Source organism: Rutidosis leptorrhynchoides, chromosome 8 (genome assembly GCF_046630445.1).
Source record: "Rutidosis leptorrhynchoides isolate AG116_Rl617_1_P2 chromosome 8, CSIRO_AGI_Rlap_v1, whole genome shotgun sequence".
Lineage (NCBI taxonomy): Eukaryota > Viridiplantae > Streptophyta > Magnoliopsida > Asterales > Asteraceae > Rutidosis > Rutidosis leptorrhynchoides.
Window position 1 is genome coordinate 217,870,303 of NC_092340.1, and position 6,913 is coordinate 217,877,215.

A 6,913-nucleotide genomic window follows, 5' to 3' on the forward strand; every position below is an offset into this window, starting at 1 on the left:
CTTAATCACATTTCAATCATACATATGCACATAGACCCCCAAAGTGTCTAAGCTAAACCATACTATAGACAAGATTACTATCAATGTAATAATCTTGCCTAAGCTAAACATCAACCATAGATACAATTATTAGGCGAACCTAATAATCTATCTAAGCTACTCAACTAGTGCACTTAGTCGTTACTCTCTTGCACGGATGCAATCAGAGAACACTAAGCCACTCTTGACCCACCCATTTTACCCCCTATAAACTCACCTTGATTAAACGCAATTCCTTAGTTACTTGAAGCTCCTTGGCCTTGATTAGCACCTGTACATGAGCTAATTTCATCAATATCATAATTCAACAAAATTACAACTTTCACAAACTTTCAACACATTCATACACTTATACATTGACTTAACCCCCTATTTACTCCAATATACACACAAACACTTACATACATATCATTTTAATCTCATCTTTTCCAATATAACCACATTATCATGCCAACATCATTTCCTTAATCACACAATTCTCTAGTTCATCTCTTATAATCATAACATGGAATTCTTTCAAATATTCTATTAAACATCAAATGTGCATAAACCCATTTCTATTACTAGCAATCCTAAATCATCAATTGTTCAAATTCCATTACTTACAACAATAACAACAATTCATGTATAGACTTCTTTCTTCATATGTTTCAACTAAAACACATAAACATTTCATTGAGACATTTCATCAAACACCTAGTGTGCATAACTTGATTCTAAGCTAGAACATCACCAATTTCACCACATTCATACCATACACTCAAAATTTAAGTTCATACATGAAGAAACTTCCAAAATCATTAACAAATTCATTTTAAAGCATTCAAGTGTGCACATTTTCAACATACAACAACTTTTAAGCTTAAGACTCATCACAAACACCCAATAATAGTAATACTTAGACATAAAAATTCATACCTTGTCTTTAGGGATTCAAGAACCTTAATTGTGCATAAAGAAGAAGAGATTGAAGATTTAAAGCTTGCTAGAGTGATTAGAGCACACTAGATTACACAATTTTTCAATTGCATGAACAAAATCCTTTCAATTGAAGCTTCTTCTTCTTCCTCTTGTAAATGTCGACACACACACACAAGGATACACTCTCTGCTATTTTTTTTAAACTGATAATGATTTATCAGTGTTTTACTCTTTTATTAAAACAACTTTGCCTCAATTGCACTTTCTGTCCTCCCCACCAAAATCATAATAAGAGAGGTCCTTAAATTAACTTTGCATCACTAGTCCTTTTTCAACTTAACTAACAACATTAACTATTGCCATTTATTTAATTTAAATTATACCATCCAAATACTTGATAATTAAATTATATAAAATAATACCTTAATTAATTTGGGATGTTACAACTCTCCCCCCCTTGGATTGTTCGCGTCCTCGCGAACCATTCTTGATGCCATGATGGATAATACTTCATAAGCCATTCTTCGGGTTCCCACATATATTCAGAGCCTTTTCTAAATTGCCATAACACTTTCAATAACATAACCGACTTATTTCTTAATTACTTCACCTTATGATCCAAAATCTTTATTGGTTTTTCCGCATATCTTAACTTATCATCAACCTCAATCTCACTCAATGGAACATAAGTTGATTCATCCGCCAAACACTTCCTCAATTGCGACACGTGAAACGTGTCGTGAATATTACTCAATTCCTCGGGCAAGGCCAAACGATATGCTACCTTTCCGACCCTTGCCAATATCTGAAATGGTCCCATAAACCTTGGACCCAATTTTCCTCTTTTTCTAAAACGAATAATACCCTTCCATGGGAAACTTTTAACATTACCTTATCACCAACTTGAAATTCTATCGGCTTCCTCCTTTTATCTACATAAGACTTTTGTCGATCTTGTGCCGCCTTTATTCTTTCACGAATTTGATCTATCATTTCGGTTGTTTGTTGTACTATTTCCGTGCTTCCTAATTCCCTTTGACCCACTTCACCCCAACATATTGGGGTTCTACACCTCCTTCCGTAAAACATCTCATAAGGCGCCATTCCGACGGTAGAGTGATAACTTTTATTATACGAAAATTCAACTAAAGGTAGGTGAGCATCCCAACTACCACCAAAATCGATGACACACGCCCTTAACATATTCTCAAGAGTTTGGATAGTTCGCTCACTTTGACCATCTGTTTGTGGGTGGAACGCTGTACTCACATGCAACTTAGTACCCATCTCTTCTTGAAACTTTCTCCAATATCGTGAGGTAAATCTAGTGTCACGGTCCGAAACAATGGAAACCAGCACTCCATGCCTTGTAACAACCTCCTTCATATATAACTTAGACATTACTTCCGATGATGAGGCTTCTCTTATTGCCAAAAATAGCGCGCTCTTAGTCAATCTATCAACAATAACCCAGATGGCGTCGTGTTGTCGAGGGGTCTTAGGCAACTTAGTCACTAAATCCATTGTAATGTGTTCCCATTTCCAAACCGGTACTTCTAATGGTTGCAACTTACCGTAAGGCATTTGATGATCGGCTTTCACTTGAAGACAAGTAAGACATTTATGAACATACTTCACTATATCTCTTTTCATTCCCGGCCACCAATAGTCTTTCCTTAGATCCCTATACATTTTCGTAGCACCGGGGTGAATTGAATACTTAGATTTGTGAGCTAAGTCAAGGAGCTCACTTCTAACACCACTTTGTAAGGGTACCCAAATTCTCCCATATCTAAGCCTTAGACCACGAGAATCTACCACAAAATCACCAACTTGCCCCTTGATCCTTTCTTTTCTCACGTTTTCGGGTGATAATGCTTCATCATGTGCTACTCGGATACTATCAAATATTTGTGGTGATATTACCATAGCCACACTTGTTATCTTAATCGGTTGGTGAATCGACTTCCTACTAAGAGCATCCGCCACCACATTAGCCTTCCCGGGGTGATACTAAATTTCACAATCATAATCTTTCACCAAGTCGAGCCCTCTCCTTTGCCTATCATTTAAATCTCTTTAATCGAATAAATACTTTAGGTTCTTATGATCGGTATAAATAGAGAACCTAACACCATAAAGATAATGATGCCAAATTTTCAAGGCAAAAACCACGGCCGTTAATTCTAAATCATGGGTGGGATAACGTTTTTCATGTTCTTTCAATTGTCGAGAAGCATAAGCTATGACTTTCCCATTTTGCATTAGCACACACCCTAAACCTTTCTTAGAAGCATCGCAATAAACCGTCATATTCTCATTCCCTTCCAGTAAAATTAGTATAGGAGCTTGAACAAGTTTCTCCTTAAGGAGTTGAAACGCTTGTTCTTGCTTTTCTTCCCATCTCCATGGCACATCTTTACGGGTCAACTTTGTGAGTGGGGTGGCTATCCTAGAAAAATCTTGTATAAACCGTCAATAATACCCCGCTAAACCTAGAAAACTCCTAACTTCGGTGGGATTCGTAGGTGGTTCCCATCTCATTATCGCCTCAATCTTTGTCGGATCAACACAATTACCCTTCTTATTAATGACATGTCCCAAAAATTGAACTTCACGAAGCCAAAATTCGCATTTAGAGAACTTAGCAAACAACCTCTCTCTTCTTAAAGCCTCTAATACTTGTCGTAAATGCACCGCATGCTCCTCTTCCCCTTTAGAATACACCAAAATATCATCAATGAATACAATCACAAACCTATCGAGCATCGATCGACAAACCCTATTCATCAAATCCATAAACACGGCCGGAGCATTGGTTAACCCAAAAGGCATAACCACGAATTCATAATGACCATACCTCGTACGAAAGGCTGTTTTAGGGATATCTTCTTCCCTCACCTTTAATTGATGATAACCCGACCTTAGATCTATCTTTGAAAAGAAACATGCACCTTGTAATTGATCAAATAAATCATCTATCCTCGGCAATGGATATTTATTCTTAATAGTGACCTTATTCAATTCACGATAATCTATACACATTCTCATTATCCCATCCTTCTTTATCACAAACAAAACCGGAGCTCCCCAAGGTGAACTACTAGGATGTATAAAACCCTTATCTATCAAATCTTGTAATTGAGTCATCATTTCTCTCATATCTGACAGAGCTAATCGATAAGGTGCTTTGGCAATTGGCGTGGCTCAGGAAATCAAATCTATTCTAAATTCTACCTCTCGTTCGGGAGGTACACCGGGCAACTCATTCGGAAACACATCCGGAAACCCATTAACTATCGGTACATCACCTATTTCGACAACCTTCTTCGAATCATCTACCACATGTGCCAAAAACGCACAACACCCATGAGACAAAAATCTTTTATCTTTAGCATACGTGCATATAGGGATAGCACGCCTAGCCCGTTCCCCATAAATCCATATAACTTTCCCACTTGATGATTGAACTAACACAATTTTCTTACGACACAAAATTATCCCTTCATTGTCATCTAGCCAATCCATACTCACAATTACTTGAAATTCTCCCATATGCATGGGTATTAAATCTATAACAAACTTCTCATCATCTAAAGTAATTTCCCATCCCTTAATGATACTATACACCATAACTGTTTTATTATCTGATATCTCAACCTCTAAAGGATGTTCTAACATACTTGGGGTCATGTCAAAATGTTTACAAAAAGAATAAAAAACAAACGACCGCGTAGCACCGGAATCAAACAAAACATGCGCAGGTAAAGAGTTTACAATAAAGGTACCTGACACCACATTTTGGGACTCCTTCGCTTCAAGTACGGTAATCTGATGAGCTCGGGCTCTTGGTCGGCTATCACTAGTCTTTGGTTCCATTTTAACTTCTTTCTTAACACTACCACTTGCCAAGTCCTTCTTATACTCCGGACACTCGGCTTGAAAATGACCCTTTTCAAAACAATAGTAACATTGTTTTCCCTTCTTAGGACACTCGGTGGCTCTATGACCCGGCTTCCCACATGAATAACAGTCGGTAGTACCCGCTTTACACTCACCCGCATGATTCTTACCACACCTATTACATGACTTCACTTCTTTACCACCACCCTTTCCCGACATGAAACCCCCTTTTGATTTGTGAGGAGATTCGGAATTAAACTTACCCTTCTTCAGGCTCATACTTTGCGTTGACCTTGAATCTTGATCTAACTTCCGCTTAAACGCGGCTTTCTTCCTAAGTTCATGTTCTCTCACAAGAGCCCTATTCATCATTTCGGCTAAGGTCTTATACGTGCCCTTATTGATAAACTCACTTATTTTGGGGTTTAACTTCTCGTGATAGTGATCCATCATCAACTTAGGACTTGACACAAAGTCCGGGCAAAAACGAGACTTATCATTAAACTTGGCATTAAACTCGGTCACCGATTTACTTCCATGCTCGATATTCATGAATTCGGATTTCAACCTACTAACTTCGGCGGGTGGAGCAAATTGAGTCATAAACATTTCACGAAACTTATCCCACGAAAAACTTGTTGCCACATCTCGCCCATGTGACTTAACTATGAAATTCCACCATTCAAAACCACTTCCTTTCATTTGATGAGCCCCGTAAATTACCTTTAAGTGTTCGGGACATTCACATAACATAAAAGTTTCTTCTATCTCATCAACCCACCTTTGACTAACAATCGGATCAACCTTACCATGAAACTCCGGTGGATGACAATTTGCAAAATTTTTGTACTCAAAACGATCATCTTTTCTTCTCGGGACTTCTACTTCTTCCTGTCTTACCCCACTTCCCCCTTCTCCTCTTAAAGCAGGATTATTAGTCATAAGAGTCTTTAACTTTTCGTCCAATTGATCATTAATCAATGTCTTAATCTTCTCTAAAAGGGTTGGGGTGTATCGTATCAAAGCTTGTCCTATTTGTCCCGAAATATCGTTTGCCATAATAACCTCATCGGATTCATTTTGTGAGCCTTCTATAGACTCCATTGACGGGGTGTGGACGTACTCATCGTCCTCATCATTACCTCTGTTTGGGGATACGATAGCCATTCTGAAACAAAACACCAACTCATTAGTTCAAATACCTGCATCATCACTTACCATAACCAAGAAAACCGAAGGAATTCTTAACTCATTTCATCATGACCATAGTAGACGTTCGTGCATACTAAAATGAAGTAATGGCAATGGCCAGTTGTCATTACCCCATCTTATTACGCACTTAGTTTATCATGACCCATGGCTAATGAGTATTAGACTCTTCGTTCAAATCATCCACAACCTAAATACTACACTATAGGTCTCGTCAACAACTTCATCCTAAGGAGCATGGCACAATCATTCAACCTTAACATTCCTGACTGAAAGTCCTAAACCGCTTATCCTTTAACAACAATGGTTTAAGCCTAGATAATCCCTATCGTGGGTTATCTAAGTCCCTTAAACCACAGCTCTGATACCAACTTTTAATGCCATTTGAATGAAAGAATTTTTTTTTTAAAATAGGTGTCTGCCCAGGTCAAGGCATTTGCCGCGGTGCGGCTCCTACTGTCGCGGCGCGACATATAAAAGGATTTTATCTCATGTTTACTAGCCTTTCTATTACCAAGACACGCTTTATGCCGCGGCGCGACACGAATTGTCGCGGCGCGACATAACACTCGAACTGGTACAAACCTGCAACTTAAAACTAAAACCACATTTTACCAATTCATTGACTCAAAATACATCAAATCGTCATAAAGCGTATGTAAACTTGATGAAACCATTTTCTAACATCATTTGACACTACGAACATCCTTTAAGTCAAGATAACGCGTTTACACATTTCAAATACATCGTTTGGTCCCAAAACCTGACGGAAGCATAAACATCAAATACATAAAACTTGGCGTTGATAAGTGGTACCAATAGAGCTTGATTCAAAAAGAGA